The 27,169-nt window shown below is 40.2% G+C and overlaps 1 protein-coding gene across 1 annotated transcript in view; it reads left to right on the top strand.

Moving 5' to 3' along the window:
- Positions 1-27,169, top strand: part of B3GAT2 (beta-1,3-glucuronyltransferase 2) — a 173,178-nt gene that overhangs the window by 66,966 nt on the left and 79,043 nt on the right. The gene's annotated exons all lie outside the window — the stretch shown is intronic.

Here is a 27,169-nt window from a genome sequence, read left to right as displayed (position 1 = left end):
CCCTCACTTCTTGTATTTGGTCTCCTCATAGAGACACACATGCAATAGCTGTAGGGACAAAATATACAATTTTTTTTAACCAATGTTCAGTACAGACCAAAAGTTTGGACACACCTTCTCATTCAGAGTTTTCTTTATTTTCATAACTATAAAAATTGTAGATTCACACTTAAGGCATCAAAACTATGAATTAACACATGTGGAATTATATACATGACAAAAAAAGTGTGAAAATATGTCATATTCTAGGTTCTAGCCACTTTTTGCTTTGATTACTGCTTTGCACACTCTTGGAATTCTCTTGATGAGCTTCAAGAGGTAGTCACCTGAAATGGTCTTCCAACAGTCTTGAAATAGTTTCCAGAGATGCTAAGCACTTGTTGGCCCTTTTTGCCTTCATTATGCGGTCCAGCTCACCCCAAACCATCTCGATTGGGTTCAGGTCCGGTGACTGTGGAGGCCAGGTCATCTGGCGCAGCACCCCATCACTCTCCTTCTTGGTCAAATAGCCCTTACACAGCCTAGAGGTGTGTTTGGGGTCATTGTCCTGTTGAAAAATAAATGATGGTCCAACTAAATGCAAACCGGATGGAATAGCATGCCACTGCAAGATGCTGTGGTAGCCATGCTGGTTCAGTATGCCTCCAATTTTGAATAAATCCCCAACAGTGTCACCAGCAAAGCACCCCCACACCATCACACCTCCTCCTCCACACCAGCACACCTGTGAAGTGAAAACCATTTCAGGTGACTACCTCTTGAATTTTAACAAGAGAATGCCAAGTGTGTGCAAAGCAGTAATCAAAGCAAAAGGTGGCTACTTTGAAGAACCTAGAATATGACATATTTTCTGTTGTTTCACACTTTTTTGTTATGTATATAATTCCACGTGTTAATTCATAGTTTTGATGCCTTCAATGTGAATCTACAATTTTCATAGTCATGAAAATAAAGAAAACTCTGAATGAGAAGGTGTGTCCAAACTTTTGGTCTGTACTGTATATTACAAATATACATATAATGGTATTATCTACATTATATAAAAAGTTTTTGTACACTTTAAAAGGGTTATCCACCATAAAGTGATTTTAGCATGTACCTGCTAGACAGTAATGGACATGCTGAGGAAGGATCTGGGCTTGCCTTGGAGTTAAATGTTTTGAGATTACCATAATGCTGTGGCTATCTTTTTGTGAACTTCCTGTTGGAGATCGTTTTCTCGAAACTACAAATCCCATAGTTCCTTGTTTGTAAGTGTGAGGTCATTGTTCTTCCTCCCACACATCAGCCACACCACCCATTGAAACACACCTGTGCTGCCTGCAATGCAATAGATCAGAATTTTCTGACCAAGGTGCCTCCAGCTGTTACAAATTCTTGCAGAATGATCTCCCACCCAGCGGTCGCTCCACCCATTGAAGCAAAGACAGGCTCCTTCTGAACACCTGACTAGTGATGTAATGTCTTGGACGCACTGCAACCTGGGAAAACCTGAGACTACATTCATTTTGTATGCTGTTAAAAATAAATGTAGGGGCAAAAATCACAGAAGAATTGTGAGACCACCATGAAACACAGGCACAGACACTATTTTATGAACTACACTATCTTTACAGCCCCTGTAGCATAGTCAAATAAAATACAAAATCCCAGAATACCCCTTTAAGAACAGGCTCCCAACCACACATATAACAGTTATTAAAGCAAAAAGAGATAATGGTTGTTCTATATAATAAAATGATGAATGTAGTAATGGATAATGCATTTGAGTGTAGAACATTGGATGAATATGAAAGTGGCATCTTCCTTCATCTGCATACGTCTGCAGAATTGTGCTGTTCTGCATATTCTTTACTAGGACCATGTATTATGAAATACCTCAACAAGAGAGAGAAAGATAGATGTATTTATTTGGACATAAATTCAATGAAAATGGAAATGTTTTTCCCTACGGGTATTCTGTAGACAGAATACAAATTAGAAATGTGTTGCTGCTGATTTCAGGCCAATTTATAAATGAAAGATGTTTACGCATTTAGAAAAGCATATGCTTCCCCCATTTCTTAAAGAGATGTCTCAAAAAATAATTATATGTTTCATTTCCATTAGTTGTATAGCCGTCTAATGTGAATATGTGCATCAACTCGGCGCAGATAGAAATGATTCTCCTAAGCATTTTATCATATCACTTATTATTTTGTAAGTCATAGAGCCTGACCTCATATCAGGAGATCATAGTGCATTTTCAAAGGCCACACACGTCTTTTTATACATCTTTCAAACATTCACTCATGAACAAAACCAATTACTGCTAAAATGATTAATTTTAGATGCTGCCAGTCTGGACCAATAAATTAGATTATTATTTGTTTTTCCTATTGGGGAAAGATATGGTCAACAAAAAGAAATTGTTTAGGCTTCAACCTCTGTAACCAATTGAAAGACGACTGCAAACATGTTCTGATAAGACCGGTGTACTGATATTAGAAATTATTTTTTACTATGCCAAAAAAGGAATTGTCAAATTATCAGGCAAGACAATTAAAAGTGCTGATTTAAAGTGATTACAACACACATTAACTATATGATTAAATAGAGTAACTACAAGTGTAACTCATCCATATAATTACATTATGAAATTAATTAGAATGTCTAGGAAAGGCTATATTCCTTTGCTGACCTCTACTGCCTTCTCTCTACCTATAAAGGACCTATAGCCCTGGTCACATGGTTTTTACAGTTTCCTAATATGCCCTTCGGTTTCCGAGATATAAGGGTTTATTGTTTGGCAATCCAGGGAATCATTGAGATGGGCGTGAACTTGATTTTAGCAATTGGAGTGAATTTCATTAAATGTACCTTCACGCCCATCTGATTGATTCTCCGAATTGTCAGTCATGTTATAAATCTACATATCTCAGGAACGTGGGGTGTATAAACAAACTGTAAAAAGGTGTGTGATCAGTGTACTCTAAACTATTTAATGCTAGTAAAATCGAAATTTTTGGGGGTTGGTCATAGGTCCTTTTTAATCCCAGATCATCTTTAAAGAGTACCTGTCATCAAACAAAATTTTCTAAACTAACTCAGATTATATTCCCTAACTACTCCTAACACCCCTCTGCCCTTAAAAATTTTTCCCGAGCTTTAAAAAGCTCTATATCATACCTTTCCCCTTGTTTACATTGTTTGAGCCCCCAGCAAGAGAAAATGGGCGTTCCCCAGCAGGCGCAACGTCACTAAAGCCTGCAATAGCTGTGCCTCGCCATGCCCCACATGCACTTCCTGAGTTTAGTCTCCTACCAGGCCGGGAGGAGACCAGACTAACTGATTGACTTGCGCAGGGAATAGAACAGAGCCACTTAGTGGCCTTTTTTCAATCACATTAAAAACATATAAAGGTTGAGAATTTTAACAGCAAGTAAATAGCAAAGTGTCTTATAATTACACAAGGAACAATATGTTAAAAGTTTAGTTTGGTGGCAGGTACTCTTTAAAGGGGTACTCCGCCCCTAGACATCTTATCCCCAATCCAAAGGATAGGGGATAAGATGTCAGATCCCGGGGGTCCCGCTGCTGGGGACCCCCGGGATCTTGGCTGCAGCACCCACCTCAACGGCTTCCGGCAATACTGGAGGCTTCGGATCCCAACCATGAGAGCGAAAGAGCGTGACGTCACTTCTTCACCCCCGTGTGACGTCACGCCCCGCCCCTCAATGCAGGTCTATGGGAGGGGGTGTCACGCCCCCTCCCATAGAGTTGCATTGAGGGGGCGCAGCGTGACGTCACACGGGGGCGGAGACGTGATGTCACAACGCTCCGGCCCAGTGATCGACAGTAATCAGACCCGGAGCGAACACGCTCTGGGGACTGATTTTAACGGGGTGCGGCGTGCAAGATCATGGGGGTCCCCAGCGGCGGGACCCCTGTAATCAGGCATTTTATCCCCTATCCTTTGGTTGGGGGATAAGATGTCTAAGCACCGGAGTACCCCTTTAAGCGTAATTTAAAGATGGTTGTTCATGCAACCTTATTTTAGTGCATGCACACTAAGGTATTGTTAAATGCTTAATATTGGAGTTTCCCTATGAAGCTTTAAATTCTTAAAAGCAGAAACATCCAATTATGTAAAATATACATGCTTTTATCATGCTTCTTTTTAGAACCCTATTTCTAATTCTTTACTCTTCTGCTTTTTATTGCCCTCTTTGCGATGATTTCCTTTCCGTGTCATCCTACAAATCTCCATTCTGCATGATGAGTAAAATGAGGAGGGTGATAAGGAGCATAGCAATGTCATTAATGGGAAAAGCAATTGCAGACCTAGCACTGGTAATACCCTCTAATAATTCCTTTTACGTCACAGAAGAGTTATTAAACTCCATTAGGAATCAGTAGTGATGTTATAAGTGAAAGACTTCCTAACCTACTTGTTTTTCTGTTGTGACTAACGTTTGAATGTAGATTTTTTGTTTATTTATTTTCAAAATGTAAAATTAATCAACTGTACAAAGAGTTTTTATTTAAAAAAAATCCTACTATTTCGCTACGGTGTAGTCAGCTGTCACGCCCCCTCCCATAGACTTGCATTGAGGGGGCAGAGCGTGACATCACATGGGGGCGGGGCCATGACGTCACAATGCTCCGGCCCCGTGATCGCCAGTAATCAGACCCGGAGCGAACATGCTCCAGGGACTGATTGTAATGGGGTGCTGCGTGCAAGATCACAGGGGTCACCAGCGGCGGGACCCCCGCAATCAGGCATATTATCCCCTATCCTTTGGATAGGGGATAAGATGTCTTAGCACGGAAGTACCCCTTTAACATAAATGGCTGCCCTGCTGCATCTGTCTTAAATCTGGTAGAACAGTACTCCTAGCTGCTTTGGCACTTTTTGCTCTCCCCCTTCTATTTTTCAGTGTTAGAGATAGCAGCAGGACTAGGGAAGAGTATGTACATGGAAGCTCAGACAGTGGAGAGGGAGGAAGACATCCAAGTTTTCATGGAGGGTAGATCAGACAGGTTGTGCTACATAAGTCAGGAGTACAAATAGAAAGGGCTGGGCTCCAAAGCATACTCTGGAACTCAGGTTTAAGAATCACTTAACAAATTACTGATATGTTACTCAGAACCAAAACCCCTAAATTATCAAATCTTAGATCAGACCTCTAGATTATGAAACCCCAAACAAGGCTTCTTTATTATCAATCTCCATGCTAAACTCCTAAATAATCAGACCAGACTCCTTAATTAGAAAACCTCAGACCAAATACCTCAGACCAAGCAAAAGAGAATTTTTACACATCAGCATCAGGACCCTGTGACCTGGGTCATCCTCTGCAAAGAATGTCCAAATGCTACCTAGGGACAGAATATTTTGTGCAGGTAATGATCCATCTAAGCCTTTGTAGCAAGTAAGCTAGGAAGTAATATACTTTGGCAATGTTCTCTCTAGGCCTGGTAATACAGAGCGGCATGAAAAAATTAATATTATCATATAGTACATAATAATTAGCTGTAAATGAGCTGTACATTTTAGGCAATCAGCATTTAACAGCATCTAGAGGTTAGAGTATGTATACCTTGTGGTCTAGGGCAAAGAAGGGGTTACTGTGGTGTCCCTAGTGCTCTCAGGAAGTGAAGGGATTAATGCCACACTCTTCATGCACTCAAATCACACACTTCTGAGCATCCCTGTCCATCAGCACAAGGGATAAAAAGATTCCTCATGGGAGGAGAAATAAGCTCAGAAATGAATGCAGGAAATGCTAAGGCCAGGTGGGTGCACAAAACGCACATCCAGCAAGTGTTATTGGGAGGGGCACACCCTCATCAGAAATGTCTGAAACTAGAAGCAGGTTACAAATAAATGTAAAGGGTCTGAAAATGAATAAATACCGCTGTTTTTGTAAATTTTGTAACTTTTTTTTTTATAAAACTGCCAACATTTGTAAAAATAATTTTACCACAGCCTTTTCAGAGTATCCCAGTTACAAATATAGTATAGTAAGTATTACATAGTAAGTACACTTTTATTTGTTGCTTCAGTAATATGATCCCAGTTACATTCAAATTTCAGTTCCCACATTTTGTCTGTTTTTTTTTGTTTTGTTTTTAATTGTACTCTTATAATCCTTCAATCTTACCCTGTATACATTTGAATACCTCAATCCTTCCATTCATACTTCATCCTCAGTATGCCTCCATCCATCCACCCTGTGTCCCTCCTCATCATGCCCCCATTTATCCACATTGTGTCCCAACCTACACAGCATGTTTCCCTATCCATTCACACTGTGTGTCCCCCCACTATGTCCCCCCATCCATTCACACTGTGTGCCCCCCTTTAGCATCCATCCACACTGTGTCCCTCCTCATCATGCCCCCATTTATCCACATTGTGTCCCAACCTACACAGCATGTTTCCTTATCCATTCACACTGTGTGCCCCCCCCCACTATGTCCCCCCCATCCATTCACACTGTGTTCCCCCCCACTATGTCCCCCCCATCCATTCACACTGTGTTCCTCCCCCCACTATGTCCCCCCCATCCATTCACACTGTGTTCCTCCCCCCACTATGTCCCCCCCATCCATTCACACTGTGTTCCCCCCCACTATGTCCCCCCATCCATTCACACTGTGTGCCCCCCCACTATGTCCCCCCCATCCATTCACACTGTGTTCCCCCCCACCACTATGTCCCCCCCATCCATTCACACTGTGCGCCCCCCTTTAGCATCCATCCACACTGTGTTTCCCTCTCTTTAGCATGTCCTCACCCCCTCAGCATGTTAAAAAATCACACCAAGAAGGCGGTGGTCAATAGCAGGTCCAAATGCTGCATGAGCATAGCGGAATATCCTGTACTGAATATCAGTTAAATACAAGTACTGTATATGAAGTGCACTTAGAAATGTAAGGTCCTCTTTTAAGAAGAATAATATTCCTGTAACAAATGGTGGGTTTATCTGCAGCCCATCTGCTCAAGAAAATAGATGCACAGTAAAAAGTAAAGTAAACTGGATACAAATGAGTAAACTCCCTGTGATTTGTATCATGTTTCTCCTCTGTGCTGCCCTCATTAGTTAAATAAACCTCCGCTCCTGAGAGACCGTAATGAAGTGAGAGATGAGTTACACTCATTTGCATTCATATAAACTCTTAGCATAAAACAGATAAAAACTACTGGCAAATTATCTTGAAAGTGGATATGAATCTGTGGTCATATTGTAATATTTAATGCATGCAGGATTGTACTAATCAGCTATGGAAAGAATGTATAGACCAATACAGCTTTCTGTAAAACATACTCGTCAAATAAAAGGAGGAGGGATTCTAAACTGCAGCAGATTCCTCAAGTATAAATCATAGAGAAATGTATCCAACCAGTCTAGCAAGTCATGGCAGATATATCATATCATGTCCCAAAGTCAATATTAAAATTTGCAGGCCATGAAGGGGTTAAAGTGTATGGCGTTGTTAGGAAGAATAGCTGTTGGCTGAACAAGCAGCTGGAAGCTGTTGAAGTTATATAGGCACCCTTAATGGGGTACACATTTACATAGAGAACCAGGACACATGGGAGGAGATATGTCAAAACCTGTGCAGAGGAACAGTTCCCCATAGCAACCAATCAGATTGCATATTTAATTTTTAAAAAGGCCTCTGAAAATAAAATAAGCAATCTGATTGGTTGCTATGGGCCACCGGTCAACTTTTCCTCTGCAAAGGTTTTGATAAATCTCCCCCCCCCCATATCCTTTGGATTTGAGTCTTTGATAGATGGCTTTTAGGAGGCTTCTTTTAGCAAAAAAGAATATCCATCAAATATTGTACAGTGATTTCTAATATATTACACAATTAATAGAATGTTAGATATTTACTTTATAAGCTTAGCTCAAGGCGTGATTTATCAAAATGTGTGTAGAGGAAAAGTTAAGTTGCCCATAGCAAATAATCAGATTGCTTCTTTTATTTTTTTAAAAGGCCTCCGAAAAGTAGAAGAAGCAATCTGAATGGTTGCTATGGGCAACTGGTCAACTTTTCCTTGGCACATATTTTGATAAATCTCTCCCCAAGTGTCCTGGTTCTCTATGACACAAACAACAAATCTTTGCAAATGTGTACCCCATTAATGTGCCTATATAAATTCAAAAGCTCCCAGCTGCTTGTTCAGTCAACAGCTATTCTTCTTAACACCATACACTTTAACCCTTTCATGACCTGGCAAATTTAGATTTGTAGCTTACGTTTCCTTCCTCCTCACCTTCTAAGACCCAAAACTTTAGAATTTTTCCACTGAAAATTGTAGTATGGCTTATTTTTGGTGGACAAGTTGTATTTTTCATTAGTGCATTTTACCATATAATGTATTACAAAGCCTAAAAAAAAAATTTAAGGTACAGCAAATTTGAAACAATTATAAAAAAAAATGTCATCATCGAAAATACGGTAAAATAAACATGCTAACTTTTTGCTACAGGTCAGTGCGATTATAATGATACAAATATTTGATAGTTTATGTTTTGCTTTATGGTTAAAAAAAAAATAGAGCAGTTTTTTATTACCGTGTTCTGACCCCCATAACTTTTTTATTTTTAGGGATTATTTTTCTCACAATGAGCTGCAGTTTGTGTATTTCTGGCTTTTTGGTACTTTTTATTACATTTTTGGGGGGGAATCACAAGATTATTAGTAGGTGTCTGGCTGCTGGGACCCTACCGCTCCCATAAACAAAAGCACCCTAGAATGACAGGAGTGCACATTACGTGTGAGGCCAGTAATCCTCTCATTCTTTATGGACTTCTGAATATTGCTAAATGCTGATCATGTATTTGTGGCAGCAGCGGTCACTTGGGGAAAACCTGTTTGTTCTGAGAATAAGAAAAACGTATCAATGTTGCTGCCAAGTTCTTCGGACAATGAAGGCATTTGGCGTCATCCTCAATGGTAGCTTCCCCCTCTATCATTTTGTTGAGTTTGGGGTACCAAGGACTTGGGGGGAGATTGTCCAGAGGAAAAGTTGCTGAGTTGCCCATAGTAACCAATCATATTGCTTCTTTCATTTTTGAAAAGGCATCTGGACAGGTTTTGAAAAATCTCCCCCTTGATGACCATACTGGGTAAACTTAGATTTAGGTGAGACTAATGTTCATCCTCTTTTTCCTGTAAAGTCTGGGCCATTATTGTTGGCGGTAGAAAAGCATATATTTGGTAGCCCTGTTAAGAGGAATAACAGTCTTGAAAACTATATCCTTGTTACAAACTTCTGGGTTTGTGCTCCCATCTTCGAGAAAAATAAATCTATTTCCTTCAGTTAAAACCTCTGATTTATTGTTGTGAATGTCTGAATCATCAGATCACCTTTGCCAGAGTCAATCCCTGTTAAGAGAGGGCATCTGCTTTCTTTTGTGTGCCCTGGCACATATTGTTCTCCTAAATCTAAATAGTTTTTTAGAGCCCAATCCCAAAACTCCAGCACATCTACCCAATTTCTGGGTGTTCCAATGCTGTTTATGTAGAAAATTGCTCTTCAATTGTCCATCTGTATTTAAATAGATTTTAAGTGAAAGAGACCTTTACCAATTTTTGACAGGCTAGTTTAGCCACCCTTAATTTCAAAACATTTATGTGTAGACTTTTCGGCCCTAGTCCATGTATCTCTTATAGTAGAGCATATGCAAAAAGCTGCCGCCCCTAACAAAGACATATCTGATATCATAATAATGTCTGGTACACATAAGAGCAGGCAGAGGATTTTGCAGTAGTTCTATTTGATACAATATGACTTTTTTGTCCCATGCATCACATTTGCATTTTTATACACATTGGCCCTCATTTACTATTGTAAACCCAACATGTTTTGTTGGGTTGTGCGCCAGTTTCGGGCGCATTGCGCCTGAAATTCTGTCTGCGTCAGAATTTGCACCTGAAATTGTGCCTGAATTGAAAAAAAACCAACTAACTATCCATTTTGCTAAGAAAACCTGAAAAAGGGGCGTGGCCATTGGGAAAGGGGGTGTGGTCACAGAAAAGGGGCGTGTTCTTGACATTTTCACAAAATCCCAACATATTTACTAAAATTTCCACAGAAAATGTGGTGGATTTGAGCTGAGGAAAACCCGACAGATCAGAGCATATGTAAAATAAGGGCCATTGTGGGAGTTGCCCTAAACCTTGTCTGTAAGGCCACAATCTTCCTGTAAATCTTGCCAGCTCTCCTAAAGTTGTGCTGTTTTAGTGTATGACCTCTTTTACTGTGTCCCTTACTTCCTCCCACTTCTCTCGTGGAATCCTCATCTGGAAAGTTTCTATATCTATGCAGAATCTCAAAATAAAACCATTGTCGTCGGTAGAACTGAGAGCGGGAAGCAGCTGCGTGCACCCGACGGCTATCCTTTAAACCAAATATTGCTGTTGTAAAAGTGAAAATTAGGTAAGATGTTCTTAAAACAATATTGTACATGCAACAACATAGCAGACAATCAGAAATGGTGAGACGAAAAAACTGAATACGAATATTTTCAAGAATGGACTACACATAGCATCATATCAGCATATTCAATCTATAAACCCATAATATAGCAGAAGTTATTAACCTGGTTGATGTTAAGCTTTCTTTACTCCCAGAATACACTACAGCTTCTCACATGTGCCCAAACCCTTCCATTCTAAATTCAATCATAGAGGCATGTAAAACACTGAGGGCTCTATGTATACATAATAACTAGCTGAATTCATAAGAACAAAACATTGCCAGTGAATATTCAGCATTAAAATAACCAAGTTTTACAAAGACTGTACTCTGTACCAGAGATGGGTATTGTATTATTCATGTTCAACAGTGGAATGTGGGAAAGATTTCTGGTTCCAGTTATGAGTCGGTTCTATTTGTCACTTCATCAATATTGCGTAAATTTTTATTATTTTGGAAATAAGGTCTTAGATATGAAGAAAATGTATGACTTTTTATGACTGAATGCATCCTCACTTAATTATATTGTTTGGTAAACAACATGTAGTATTTTTCTCTATAAGGTTGTTGTAACATTTGCAACGTGAACTGTGTGTTTTAGATGCCTGGTTGATGTAGTGTCTTCTTTTGTTTGTTGCTTGATATGGTAGCATTGTAAATTGTTATACTGATCAATTTCATAGTGCCTTGTATAAAAGAAACTGTTTCCTAGTGACATCTATTACTCCCTGAAAGTTTCCAGTGCCGGGACCTACCACGCGTTTCTCAAAGTTTCAGCAGCTTTATGTGTATGTCTTTTCTACCTGAGTAGAATGTATACACATGACCGCTTATCCTGAAAGGTTTGTTAAAATGTGGTGACCACAGGGGAAGTGTTTTATTTTTATTTATTTTTTCCTTTGCAACTGCAGTGCATAGGGTTTTTTGGGTGGGTATGGGGTATAAAAATAGAAAATAAGAGCATACAGTATTAAAACTACGCTTAGAGGACAATTGTGTGTGTAATTGTTCTATATTACGAAGATGTAACTGATCCTTTTTTTGTGTATTATTGTTAAAATTGTACAATAATAAAGAATATATATAAAAAAAAAGTGGTGACCATTTAAAGTGTATCTGTAGGTATGCTAAAGCGTATCTGTCTGATCCCACAAAAAAATATGCTACTCAGTATCACCATGTACATTTAATTTTTATGCCTCTATTACCTTGTCCATGAGTCATCTCTGCTGCAGGACTGGTTAGCGTCTCAATAGGTATGGGGACCACTAGTTGTGGGATTTTCAGGAGCCGTTTTCTTTATTAAATATAAAAAGAACATGTATAACAGCCATATTACAAAAGGTCTTTCATTTTTATCAGCAACAATATATAAAAAGTTCTTGGATCTGACAGTGCCCATTTAAGTATACTGCTGTGCTTGTACATAAGAATTAGCCCTTTTGTCTAGCCATTATATAAGTTGTATATGGCATTTTCATCAGATTTCTGCTCTATATGCTTCCTATCTCATTTTCAGTTGTTTCTGAGTTAGTGGGTGAAGCCTAACCTTCATGATGGCTTACATATACAACACACACACATTTACACAGAAGAAAGAATCCTGATCTTCTTTTTTAATTTAAAAAAAAAAATTATAAATAAAAAACCTAAGAGGCTGGAGCAGCATGGAGGACATCACAGAGAAGTTCTGAGGAGTCTAAGCTTCCTCGCCTCTCCCCTCTCCATAGATTTGTGTGGGCAGCATGTACTCTCATCTCTTAGTAGACTGCTCGTTCATTTTGTGTAGAAAAAATGCAATTGAGCTGTTTTTCAGAGTGAATACAAGTTAGGGGGGATTGAAAAGAAACCGAATACGAGGAAAAATAAGCATTTTTCTCTAATACACAGTATTAAGTTTATTACAGAATCCATGTAGAATAAACACATCGGCACTCATCTGTAAAATATATCCTTTATTGCATCATCACAAGGTGGTAGTAGCCGGCCTAGGTGGGGTCGGGAATGGAGCGCAGCAGCCGAAGCTGCTGCGCTCCATTCCCGACCCCACCTAGGCCGGCTTCTACCTTCTTGTGATGATGCAATAAAGGATATATTTTACAGGTGAGTGCCGATGTGTTTATTCTACATGGATTCCATTCAGATGTCTTCTTCCTTCTAAACATCTTGCACCCCTGTACACCGGACATCACCTCTCCTTGCACGGGATACTCCCGACATTATTTGCACATCAGAACTTACAGAAGTGCCGTCTTATTTTTTTTCTACTGCCTAAGTGTAAAGTTTATTACATTTGCTTGTACTATGTATGCAAAGTTTGTTGAAAATACAGTGCTTATTTAAAGGGTACCTCTCATCAAATAAACTTTTGATATATTTTAGATTAATGAATGTTGAATAACTTTCCAATATCCCGATCAGTCCTGTCAGCAAGCATTTCTGACTCATGCTGGAGTCCTAAACACTCAGAGCTGCCAGCCCGCTTTGTTCACAGCCAAACAGGCTGTGAACAAAGCAGGCTGGCAGCTCTGAGTGTTCTCCTTTTTGAACAAAGCAGACTGGCAGCTCGTAGTGTTTAGGACTCCAGCATGAGTCTGAAATGCTTGCTGCCAGGACTGGTAGGGAGACCCCTAGTGGTCATTTCTTCAAAGTGGAAAATTAAATATGGAGAAGCATATTTTTTAATAACATGCAATTGTAAAGTTATTCTGCATACATTAATCTATAATATAGCAAAAGTTTTTTTGATGAGAGGTACCCTTTAAGTAAAGAAAAAACACTTACTTACAGGTTTTCGTTTTTATTGTATTGTGTGGGATCTAGGATCACTAACAAAAGGGTCCAAGACTTTTTTTTTTTTAAATACTGTCACAATGTAAAAACGCCTTATATTTTGCCACACCAGGATGGCAAGCAGGGGCAGAGTTATTTTCATCCTATCTATATAAATTGTACAATCACATAAAAAGTAAAGAAGCCAACCACTCATCTTTATTTTTATATACAAAGAAGCTGAACTGATAATTTATCGGAGAGAACTGCCCCAGGCGTTTCCTGGAGAAGCAATTGGAGGCTAGAGATACTGAGCAGATAATAGAGAAAGGAGGAAACTGGGCATGCATTGACTGAACAACAAGAGATAATGTGCCTGATAGAGGAACACAAGAGAATAGAGATCCAAATTCAGTAAAGCTGCAAATTGTTACTTAAAAAGCAGAAGGTGGCAAGAGTTGCAGTTTCTAAAACAATGGAAATAATTTGAAATCTCCTGCACCCAAGAAGACAGCGTGTTTTAGCATCTACATAATAAAAACAATTATTTTGCCGAATGTAAAACACAAGAGACTCTACTGAGAAATAAAAGAAGACTTGGATTACTTTATAACGTTTTCAGAAGCCGCAGCAAATCCCGGAGCTATTACTGTTATGTCGTTCACAGATAATGAATGCACATTTTAAATCCAAAGTGACCTTTTAATTGAAATTTCTCATTTGTTGCAACTAAGGACAACAACAGAAAAGTTATTTTATAAAACAGTAAAAAAAAAATATTCAAACAAGCAAATATTGGTAAAAATCCAGACGCTAAGGATAAAATAAATAATGCCATCCTGCTGATAACACAGAGGCAAAGTGACTCTTTTTACAAGACAGAAAATGAAAGACAAGCTACGATGCTGCCCTCCCTGTGTTAGTATTTACTGCGTGTTTCGCTCTAACTTAATATGATGCCAAGAAAACAATTAGATACTCCATGGGCACTAGAAGAAAACCTGGAGTGCATCTGCCTCAAGATGTATATTGCTGCAACATACAAACATGGCATAGTGACGTTAATGCAGAGTATAAGTGTTATCATCACTAGGGAGATAGGGTAGAGTCATAACGCCATAAACTTCTGGACTCCTGAGTGGACATTTACTGCAGTATTAAAGCTTGTACTGTAGTCACTAGAAGACAAAGGAACATAAATATACATTGAGGCTTTTGAGCTGAAGCTTATATTTTTCTGCAGGATATGCACATATCTTTTAGCTTTAAAGGGGTACTCCGCCCCTGGCATCTTATCCCCTATCCAAAGGATAGGGGATAAGATGTTAGATCGCCGCGGTCCCGCTGCTGGGGACCCCGGGGATCGCCGCTGCTGCACCCCGCCATCATTACTGCACAGAGCGAGTTCGCTCTGTGCGTAATGACGGGCGATACAGGGGACGGAGCAGCGTAACGTCATGGCTCCGCCCCTCATGACATGACGACCGCCACGCCCCATCCCATAGACTTGTATTGACGGGGCGGGCCGTGACGTCACGAGGGGCGGAGCCGTGACGTAACGATGCTCAGGCCCCTGTATTGCCCGTCATTACATGCAGAGCGATCTCGCTCTGCGCAGTAATGATAGCGGGGTGCTGCAGCAGCGATCCCCGGGGTCCCCAGCAGCGGGACCCCGGCGATCTGACATCTTATCCCCTATCCTTTGGATAGGGGATAAGATGTCTGGGGGCGGAGTACCCCTTTAAGGGTAACTGCCACCATTACTCTCCATTGTATCTAAGTCACTGTTACAACCAATATCAATGATTACAGATAGCTTAAAGAAGCAGATGAATAGGGTCTCTATAGCTAAGTAGCACTATGTGTGTACAGTGGTCCCTCAACATACAATGATAATCCGTTCCAAATGGACCATTGTATGTTGAGGGATCCGTGCAATGTAAAGTATAGGACAGTGGTCCACAACCTGCGGACCTCCAGATGTTGCAAAACTACAACACCCAGCATGCCCGGACAGCCGTTGGCTGTCCGGGCATGCTGGGAGTTGTAGTTTTGCAACATCTGGAGGTCCGCAGGTTGAAGACCACTGGTATAGGAAGTTGTACTCACCTGTCCCCGCCGCTCCGGACCGTCACTGCTCGTCACCGCTGCCCGGGATGTCGCCATCCATCGATGTCACCGCTCTCCATCGCCGCCATCACGTCGCTACACACGTTGCTCCTATTGGATGACGGAACGGCGTGCGCAACAACGTGATGATGATGATGGAGAGCACCGACAATGCAGGGGATCCCGAAGAGGACTCGCCGGAGCCCCGAAGACAGGTAAGTGATCGTCAGCGGACCACACGGGGCACCGTAAATGGCTATCCGGTGGCAGCTGAAGCAGTCTGTGCTGCCGGATAGCCGTTTATGCGATGGCCCCGACATACAAAAGCATCTTATGCTGATGCTGCCTTCAACATGCGATGGCCTCTGAGAGGCCTTCGCATGTTGAAATTATCTTATGTCGGGGCCATCGTAGGTCCAGGGGTCACTGTAAATGGGGGCTGTGCAGTTGGCAGACAATATCAAAGGGTACATGTTAAAGGGTACACCTGGCATGGGACTTGCCAGTGACATTTTTAGTGCTACATCTAAAATATTTTTATGCGTCTGATCTTTCAGAGAGTGGTGTATTTGTTACAAGAGGGAATAGGAATATGATTCTAAATGGAAAAGCTAATGTGGCACGTGGGAAGCTTTAAGAATGTGAATCATACTCTTCATTGTGGTCTGAGTCAGAATAAGATAAAACGGAAGGTGGGTGACTACCATAAGAGGAGGCATCTGAATTGTTTCCCTTTGACTGTGCCTGATCAAAACTGACTGATGATACACTACGCTTCAGTTATCCATGGATACTGTTATTTAGTGACATTATAGCAAAGTGTGGCATTGTTAATTGGTCAGTGAATGGTGGTATTATTCAGTCACTGTATGTTAATAAAAACATTTTATAGGACTATCTATAGATTCAAGTGTTTGTGTCTGGGCTTAAGTGTACCTGGCTCTCTGACCACTCTGTCTCCAGCCCCTGTAATGGGAAGAATTGGAAAAGGAAAAAACGAGGTGCGCTCTTAGTGGAGGATTATTACGATAGAGCAATTGTATGCGCAAAGATTTTGTACCTTACTGTGGATGGTTGTGCTGAGGACACAACGCTTGTATTCGCCTGTAGACTCGCTGGTGCTTGTAGTCCTGATACATGGGAGGCAGCCTCTGCGTCCTTCACTGTGACCTCCAGGTAGCGATGTAGTCAAGTAGAAAACAGGAAAAAATTGGAACGCATGAGCGGGCGCCAAAACACCCAAGAACGACCAATGTGCCAAAAGTATTCCTTAAAAACAATTTGGCTTTTATTGGCAATAGAAGGATGCAACACAAAGGGTTTGAACCTGTGCCGGGTTCTTCGTCAGGCATAGAGTATTACAGCTGCATGTATCCAGTGGTTTTAAGTATACCTTAGTTAGATTACTGCCGGTTCACAAGGTCAGCAGTACATCTCATTTGCATAATAAGTACATCTCATTTGCATAATAATTAGTTAGTTCCAGACCCTGTGATGTCTCTCCTGAACGATCTTCTAAGCTGATTTTTAAACAAATAAAGTTGACTTTCGCTAAGTAATCATTCAGGAGAGACAAGAGAGTTCGGCTGGAGAATGGGCTGACAACCAGTCTGACAGATTGCATATGGATGGGATGGTGTAGACTGCAATGTGTGAGGAAATAAGAAGGTTACAGAAAAAAAGAAATTAAGCAAACATTTTAATAAAGCCTTATTGTGAATATAATTCTATGGAAAGAATACAAACCAATGATTTGGCCACACATTCACATGTTATGCATGTTCCCACACAATTTCCTAAAACTAGAATAAGCTAAATAGCACACATGTCCCACTTTACTTATTGTAAATACAATGCATTTGAGAAATCTTGCAACCCTTTCACTTTTTTCATTTTCTTATGTTGCAGCCTTGTTTTCCCATAAGGAGGACAAATTTATTTATTGAAAAGGAAAAACTACAATTTTGTATTGGCTATTGTATCCAGACCTTTTGCAATAATACTTGAAATTTAGCTCTGGGGCCCTCCCATTTCTCTTCATCGTCTTTTAGATGTTTCTACACTAAAAAAAAATGATGGGACCTGATTTGGAAAGACACAACTCTGTCTCAAAGCAATGCATATCAATACAAAAAAAACAAGCCATGAGAAAGAAAAGGCTGCCTGTGGAGCTCAGTGACATGATTGTTTTGCAGCACAGATCTGGAGAAAGGTCCAAAAATATTCTGCTTCACCAAAAGTTCCCAAGACTCTTCCTAGAGCTGGTCACCCCACAAAACTAAGTAAGGGCCTTGGCAAGAAAGGTGAAAAAGAACCCAATGGTCACTCTGGCTGAACTCCAAAGATCCTGTGTGCAGATGGGAGAAACATCAAGAAGGTCAACCATCACTGCATACCTTCACCAATCCTGGCTTTATGGTGAAGTGGCCAGAAAGAAGCTTCTCCTCAGACTGTAAGATTCTCTGGTCTGATGAAACCAAGATTAAACTTTTTTGCTTCAATTCTAAGCGCCATGTCTGGAGGAAACCAGACACTGCTCATGACCTGCTCAATACCATCCCTACAGTAAAGGTGGTGGTGGTGGCAATGTCATGCTCTGGGGTTTGTTTTAAGAGGCTGGGACAGTGAGACTGGTCGGGGTTGAAGGAAATATGAAGGGAACAAAATGATATTCTAAATAAAAACCTGATCCAAAGTGCTCTGGACCAAAGGTTGGGCCAAAGATTTACCTTTCAACAAGATAATAATCCTAAACCCACAGCCAAGAATGACCCAGAGCCCTGATTTGAACTCAATCTAACATCTCAGTTTTTCGGTGCTCCATACAGCTGAAGTGTCTGCCTCTACATCCTCCTTATGTGGCAAAGTCCAGGCTGACCCTGAAAACAAGACAATGCAGGGGGATGGATCACCCTGTGATTTTAAATAGGTTAAAAGGCCCCCCTGCTGTGGGTTGGAGAGCCAGGAGCATGGGCCCCTAAATATCATTCACTTGGCCCAGGTCACTGACAGCAGTTCTGCCTGTACTACCCTGATTCTTGGCCCTGCTGATATCTTACAAGATTTCTCCTCTACTTAGATGTAGCCAACGTACTGTACCTTGTCTCCCGCATTAGTTGATGGCTAAACTATCTCAGCCAACTACATTAAGGCAACAAGCTATTTAATGACTCCCCAAACCTTTTTCAGAAACATAGCACACCAACTCGTACCACTGGTCTCCAAAGTATGCACCAGATGACCCACCCCAAAGCATTTCCACAGGCCCCCCACTCACTTTGACCTACAGATATACAATTGAGCATAGCCATAAAGTTCAATACAAAGCAACATCTATACTAATATATCTCATTGTGTCTTCACTTGTTAATAAAACAAAATTAACTCTCTTCAGTGATTGAAACACTATGATGTGTTTTCCTAAACAGGATAAATGGGTGATATATGTGTGAGCATCTGTATCCTATCATGAGGCGAATATCAATATTGTGACTGGTCATGGCGGTGATACAGAATATGTCGGCCCACCATTCCAGCAACAGGAATAAAAACATACTGCTACATCCCAACATGACACAAGTATACAACATAACATGTACATGCACAATATAACTGGCATTAACAATATATCAATGATCAGCTTCTCAGCCGTGCAGCCTCTCAGGTAATCCGTTTTACCCAGAAGTGTGATAGAGGTTTACCTCAAGTGTTAGGATTATATTTTTATGACCAGTAAAATAAATATTTTTGCAAATAGAAAGTTCATAGTGGACAGAGAATATGAAAAAATACAAATGAAGAGTGAGCCTTATGTGGATTGTGAATGATGACATTCTTGCATATGTTACATTATAATGTCTCATTGAGAAGACCGAACAAGCTTTTATCGTTTTCTGGCTCACATAATTGTAGGTTGTGGTATATTATGGAACTATACTGCACTTAGACTTTGCAGGGATTTACCACCACATATAAATATCAATCACTGAATAACACATTTAGCGACCACTCTCCTGTCTCATTCATACTGACAGTAATATTTCATGGTACTGGCATGGCAACTGATTTCGAAGGAATCTTTACTCTAGCCTGATTGTAAAATATGTTTTACATATAGCGAATGGATTAGCAGACATTAGAAGAACCTTCAATCTATTTGCCCTTTCTTAAAGATTCTGTTTTAGTGAACACATACTTTTGATCAAAAGGCATAATTTATCAATCCTTTGAATAAAGTATAAAGTACAGGAGCCATCATTTTCTTTATTACCACTTTGTATAGTGTGAACTAGTTCTGACTAATATAAATACAAGATATTCAGGATTCTAAAATGTATTTGCCTAAGGGTTTGGCCACGAAGTCTGCCCGTGGTGCAGAGAACTCTACAATAACTCCACACACTGCCGTATAGCCTCCTTTGGGTGCTATATATATACAGAGAGCAATGTATCTGGAGAAGAATCACTCCATACACACAAAATCTAATAGAACAGGTCACAATTTTGTTTCTGTTAAACCTGTATGTCAGTAAATCCCTTTGCATAAAAATAAAGGGTCATATGCCTATATGGAAGCCCTATTATGGTTCCGTATAAAATATAGCCATAATATAGCAATGTGAATGAGTCCTTATTGTGCAATATTTGAACATACCAAACACCATACACGCGTATCTATGTAATTCAATTGTTTTTTGCTGTATGTTAAACATTGTCTATGGAAAAAATAAAGCTGTTGGAAATATACAGTATGTGATCCAAAAATCAGTCCCCAAGTGGAAATCTCATGGAGTGTTGATGTAGGCTGGCGCTGTATTTTTAGATTCATACGTCAATAGAACATCTTATATGACCATGCTGCATTCATTGATTTCTGCTACATATGCATACATCACCATGGGCTGTTTTATGGATATGAATTTATAATCAAACCTAACTAGCTTGAAGCTGAAACACAGTATGGGCATGGATAAGTTTCCAGTAACATCAATAAAATTATGGGCCTTGCAAACTGTGTTCTCAATTGTTAATTCTTTAGCTCAGGTGGTAGATTTTCTGTTTTCATTGGTTTTGAATCAAATAACAGACACATTTTATTTCCATTTCATTTGTTTCTTTCCACACTTGTTCATTAACAAACCACAGAATGCACCATTTTTTTTTTTTTTTTATACTTAAAGGGATATTCCGCCCCTAGACATCTTATCCCCTATCCAAATAGGGGATAAGATGTCTGATCGCGGGAGTCCTGCTGCTGGGGACCCCTGCAATCTCTCCTGCATCACCCCCATTTCTCAGCTGCACAGAGCGAGGATCGCTTTGTGGCTGATGACGAGTGATGCAGGGAATGGAGTATTGTGATGTCATGGCCCCGCCGCCACGTGACATCAAGCCCCGCTCCCTCAATGCAAGTCTATGGGAGGGGGTGTCACAGCTCCCCTCAATGCAAGTCTATGGGAGGGGGTGTCACAGCTCCCCTCAATGCAAGTCTATGGCATGATGGCTGCCACGCTTCCTCCCATAGACTTGCATTGAGGGGGTGGGGCATGACATCATGAGGAGGTGGAGCCGTGATGTCATGATACACCGTCCCCTTCATCGCCCATCAACAGCCACAAAGCGATCCCTACTCTGTGCAGCTGAGAAACAGGGGTGCTGCAGGAGAGATCACGGGGGTCCCCAGCGGTGGGACCCCCACGATCAGACATCTTATCCCCTATTACTATATAATGTAGATTATAACAGTATATTTGTAATATACATTGTTTCAAAAATGTGTATATTTTGGGGTGAACAAATGCTGTCTTGTCCCTGCAGCTATTGCCTGTGTGTCTCTGTGCAGAGACAAAATACAGGAAGTGAGGGCGGAAAAAGTAGGTCTTTGTGCAGGATCCTGGCTTATTAATCAGTCTGCTGTGTTAGCTGGGAGCGTGTCACAGAGTTTTAGTGCACAGAACCCTCATTGACTCATAATTGCCCCCAGAAGCTTTTTTTCCCCCAACAAACAGTCAGACTGGTCCACTGAGCCTAGGCTATGGCGAATTGTTCTAGAAATAGACAACCCCATTGGAGCCAATTACTTGCCGCCAGGGTTTTTAACCAATTCGACCTATTTTGTTGATAGAACCTTTGTGTTCAATAATCATTTGTTTATGATATAGTTAGAAGTGCATGTGTTCTGTATATGTGGAGATGAGCCTTCGCCATGATTTCCTTTATTAGGTCTAAGTATGCACAGTATAATACCGCCAGCAGGTATTTTCTCTGTGGTGGAATACAGCACATGGAAGATTAGTTCCTCAGATTAACATATTGCTCACTAATGGGCTTAGTTATTTAAAAGGTTCCCAAAGTGCTTTGCACTGTAATTTATACACACAAACAAAATGGATTTTACTTACTTCGTCAAGTTTTATTTTATAATCTAATGTTCTATTTAATACATAGTAACAGAAGTCAAAACCACAGTGTAACATAAAATAATAACAACCTACAAGAGAACCCTAATTTTCTGTGACTGTGCTATAAAAGTGCTGGTGGGTGGTAGCTTTATACAATTTTGTTGATGTAAGGAAAAAAAAAATATGTATATATATATATATATATATATATATATATATATATATATAGTCATGGCTGTAAATGTTCACACCCCTGAAATTTTTCGAGAAAATTAAGTATTTCTCACAGAAAAGGATTGCAGTAACACATGTTTTGCTATACACATGTTTATTCCCTTTGTGTGTATTGGAACTAAACCAAAAAAGGGAGGAAAAAAAGAAAATTGGACATAATGTCACACCAAACTCCAAAAATGGGCTGGACAAAATGATTGGCACCCTTTCAAAATTGTGGATAAATAAGATTGTTTCAAGCATGTGATGCTCCTTTAAACTCACATGGGGCGTAACACGTAACAGGTAACAGGAGTGGGCAATATAAAAATCACACCTGAAAGCAGATAAAAAGGAGATAAGTTCACTTAGTCTTTGCATTGTGTGTCTGTGTGTGCCACATTAAGCATGGACAACAGAAAGAGGGGAAGAAAACTGTCTGAGGACTTGAGAACCAAACTTGTGGGAAAATATCAACAATCTCAAGGTTACAAGTCCATCTCCAGAGATCTAGACTTGCCTTTGTCCACAGTGCACAACATTATCAAGAAGTTTGCCACCCATGGTACTGTAGCTAATCTCCCTGGGCGTGGATGGAAGAGAAAAATTTAAGAAATGTGTCACAGCAGGATAGTCCGGATGGTGGATAAGCAGCCCCAAACAAGTTCCAAAGATATTCAAGCTGTCCTGCAGACTCAGGGAGCAACAGTGTCAGCGTGAACTATCAGTCTACATTTAAATGAAATGAAAGGTGGTGGATCCTCTGGGCCAGTGTGGATGATGACATGAGCCGTGCCAGGGAGCGGAGTCTAAGGTGCCGCTGGTTTTCACCAGAGCCAGCAGCAAAGCGGGATCGTCTTGCTGCGGCAGGGAACACCCAGGTCGCTACCCCTGGCACGACTCGTCCACTCTGGTAGCTGGGATGTGGCATGGTACAAATGGAAACAGGCAAGACAAGGTCAAGGTAGCAGTAGATCAGGGCAGGTGGCACAGGTGCAGGGTCAGGTAACAGAACAAGGATAAGGAACACGGATATCAGGAACACAGGAAAACAGTATGCTTTCACTAGGGCACAAGGCAACAAAGATCCGTCAGGGAACAAAGGGAGGAGCTCATACTTAAAGACAGGGAGCAGGTGTACACACTTAATTAAGTGAGTACTGGCCCTTTAAATGTAAGCGCTCCAGAGCGTGCGTGCCCTAGGAGGCAGGGGCACACGCACCGGGGTTGCGAGGGCAGGAAGACCAGGAAGGTGGGTGACGGGATGGGATTCGCATGCGGGTGTGTCCCGCAATGTGAATCCCAGCCCCACCGGCAGCGGGGACATGACAAGAGAAAGCTAATGGCCAGCGTGTCTGGCCGGTGCACAGATGTTACAGCAGGAGACCCAGGAGGACCCCACTGCTAACACAGAGACATAAAAAAGCAAGACCACATTTTGCCAAAATGAACTTGAGTAAGCCAAAATCCTTCTGGAAAAACATCTTGTGGACAGATGAGACCAAGATAGAGCTTTTTGGTAAACCACATCATTCTACTGTTTACCGAAAACGGAATGAGGCCTACAAAAAAAGAACACAGTACCTACAGTGAACTATGGTGGAGGTTCAATGATGTTTTGGAGTTGTTTTGCTGACTCTGGCACTGGGTGCCTTGAATGTGTGCAAGGCATCATGAAATCTTCAGATTTTGGGTCGCACTGTACAGCCCAGTGTCAGAAAGCTGGGTTTGCATCCAAGATCTTGGGTCTTCCAGCAGGACAATTACCCCAAACATATATATAAAAAAAAGCACCCAGAAATGGATGGAAACAAAGCACTAGAGAGTTCTGAAGTGGCCAGCAATGAGTCCAGATCTAAATCCCATTGAACACCTGTGGAGAGATATTAAAATTGCTACTGGGAAAAGGCGCCCTTCCAATAAGAGAGACCTGGAGCAGTTTGCAAAGGAAGAGTGGTCTAACATTCCGGCTGAGAGGTGTAAGAAGCTCATTGATGGTTATAGGAAGCAACTGATTTCAGTTATTTTTTCCAAAGGGTGTGCAACCAGATATTAAGTTAAGGGTGCCAATAATTTTGTCCAGACCATTTTTGGAGTTTGGTGTGACATTTTGTCCAATTTGCTTTTTTTCCTCCCTTTTTTGGTTTAGTTCCAATACACACAAAGGGAATAAACATGTGTATAGCAAAACATGTGTTACTGCAATCCTTTTCTGTGAGAAATACTTAATTTTCTTGAAAAATGTCAGGGGTGCCAATGTTTATGGCCATGACTGTATGTATATATATATATATATATATATATATATTCAAATAAAATACATAAATAGATTACATTTACACTGGGGACTTTTATAACTGAAGTAAGCCCCAGCCCCCGTTTAACAACAATCTTCTCCCATAGTCATTTTTTTACAATAAATGCAACAAGGACACTCTTTTAGAGCACATAGGGAATGTTAGAAATGCTATTTACTACTGGAGAATTTCCAAGCATACAGTATATACACGAAATGTAAAGCATGATGAGAGACTAGCATGTACATGCCAACGTCAGCTCGGAACATTCTAGATGATTAAACTGAGAAACAAGTCTTCTTAGAAAACAAGCAATTTAATTAAAAGCCTCCGATGCCAGCGGTTTGCACAGTATATAGGGTATTCGATAATGTATTTAATCAACTTTTCTTATTTTTACTAATGTCTTTATCATTTTATAACTGGAAGGATACTTAATGAGTAACTGCAGCACCAATATAAAGAATTTACTGCGCCAAATAAATCCAGTATATGACAGCTAAATGCAGATCTCCATGTTTGTTTCCCGTAAAGAGAATCTATAGGAGGGGAAGTTGGTTTAATCATCTTTATTAACCTAAATTAGTTCGGGATGTAGGAGGAAGTACAGTCAATAATTTTCCTTACACATTTTCTCCACGTTTTATTATTATTGAAGTCTTAAATATCTGTTTAAAATCTCGGTTGCCATGGAGACCAAGTGACAAACTACTGAAAATATATTTTCAGATCTTCTCTCCACAAAGCTCTAGTTTGTCGTAACTGGTGTACGATGGCTCTGAAAAGTTGACAAAGTTTAACTTGTTATATTAAATGTTTTGGCTGTGTAGGAAGATTACGAGTGGAGTAATGACATACCATTCTGATGCTTATTGTTAAAGGTTAACAGTTACTTTAAAAAAAAAAAAAACTTTTGACATGTTCAGACTCCACCTGATAACTAGAATGAGCAGGAAGAGCCCACAGCTAAGCTTCTCTCCACATCCGCTGTCTATGGGAGCCAGACAATCAGTCTAGAAATGGGAAAAAAGGCACTTAGCAGAGCCCCACTTGTCCCGCCCACACTTCCTGTATTTTGTCTCCACACAGACAATAGCTTCAGGGACAAGGCAGCATTTTTTCACCCACAAATATACATACAATGGTATACATACAATCTACATTATATAAAAGGTTTTTGCAAATGACAAGTACACTTGAACTCCTTAAGGACTCAGGAGCTGACCCCGCATCATAGCAGGGTGATCGCGGCAGCTATCAGCTGCTGTGACCCATGTCTAATGCCAGACATCACCGATTGTGGTAAAGCATGGCATTAATCCCTTGGATGCCGCGAACCAAAGTTGACCACAGTGTCTAAAATTAAAGTAAAACAGTCCCTGCAGCTCAGCGGAGCTGATCGAGACCACAGCGGTAAAACCACGGTGTCCCGATCAGCTGAAAGGAGAACGGGAGGGCCCTTACCTGCCTCCATGCTGTCTGATTGATAATCTGATGCTCCAGCCAGCCATGCAGGCTGGAGCAGAGGAGCACCAATAACACTGATCAATGTTATGCTATGGCACAGCATTGAACAGTGTATGCAATCCAAGGATTGCATGTAATAGTCCCCTATGTGGACTAAAAAATAGTGTAACAAAAGTAAAATAAAGTAGTTAATACATGTGGATTAACCCCTTCCCTAATAAAAGTTTGAATACTCCCCCCTTTTCCCATTTATAATAAAATATATGTAAACAAAAATAAATATAAACATATGTGGTATTGTCGTGTTTGTAAATGGCCGAACTATAAAAATATAACATCAGTCAAACCGCACGGTCATTGGCGTATATGTAAAAAAAATACCAGAGTCCAAAATTGCATATTTTTGGTCACTTTGCATACCATATAAAAATGTATAAAAAGGGATCAAAAAGTCCCATCAAAACAAAAATGATACCAATAAATCTAGAGATTACAGCGCAAAAAATGAGCCCTCAAACATCACTGTATATAGAAATATAAAAAGTCAGAAGAGGACAATTTTAAATATAAAAATTTTCGGGCAAAAAGTTTAAAATTTTTAACAGAAGTTAAACAAAATCAAACCTATATAAGTTGGGTATCATTTTTATCATATGGACCTACAGAATAAAGATAAGGTATTACAAAATGGTGTTTTTTTTCTCAATTTTATTACAAAATGGTGTGGTTTTTTTCTCACTTTTGTCCTACAAATAATTTGTTTTTGGTGTCATTACAAAAAAAATTGGTAGCGCAAAAACAAGCCCTCATAAAGGTCAGTAGGTGGAAAACTGAAAGCGTTATGATTTTTAGATAGTGAGGAGGAAAAAAACATGCAAAAATGAAAAAAACTTTTAAAGGGTTAGGCTTTCGTATAGAGTTTCACTTTTAAAGAGGTATTTCCATCTTAACTAAATTGTAGGGCATGTCAAATTTGCTCATTTGCATTCTTCTAGTTTTCCTGAATTTTTCTTCCCCTAGTTGACTGATCATTGCCTAGGTCACCCACACCCCACTCTAGAAGAGGTGGTTGGGCTGGTGTGTGGATATGTATGTGTATATGAGTGTATATACTGTGTGTATATATATATATATATATATATATATATATATATATATATATAGGTCTACAAGGAGGAAAGAAGCAGGAATATCTGTAGACGGATGCAAATTTGCTTTATGAATGTATTTGCAAAAACTATTTAAAGGGGTACTCCGGTGGAAAAAAAAAATTCACATCAACTGGTGCCAGAAAGTTAATCAGATTTCTAAATTAAAAAATCTTAACTCTTCCAGTACTTAGCTGCTGTATGCTCCAGAGGAGGTTGAGTACTTGTTTTCAGCCTGACCACAGAGCTCTCTGCTGACACCTCTGTCTATGTCAGGAACTGTCC

This window comes from Hyla sarda, chromosome 3, assembly GCF_029499605.1.
Source record: "Hyla sarda isolate aHylSar1 chromosome 3, aHylSar1.hap1, whole genome shotgun sequence".
In the NCBI taxonomy this organism is placed as follows: Eukaryota; Metazoa; Chordata; class Amphibia; order Anura; family Hylidae; genus Hyla; species Hyla sarda.
This window is presented reverse-complemented; position numbering and strand designations above follow the sequence as displayed.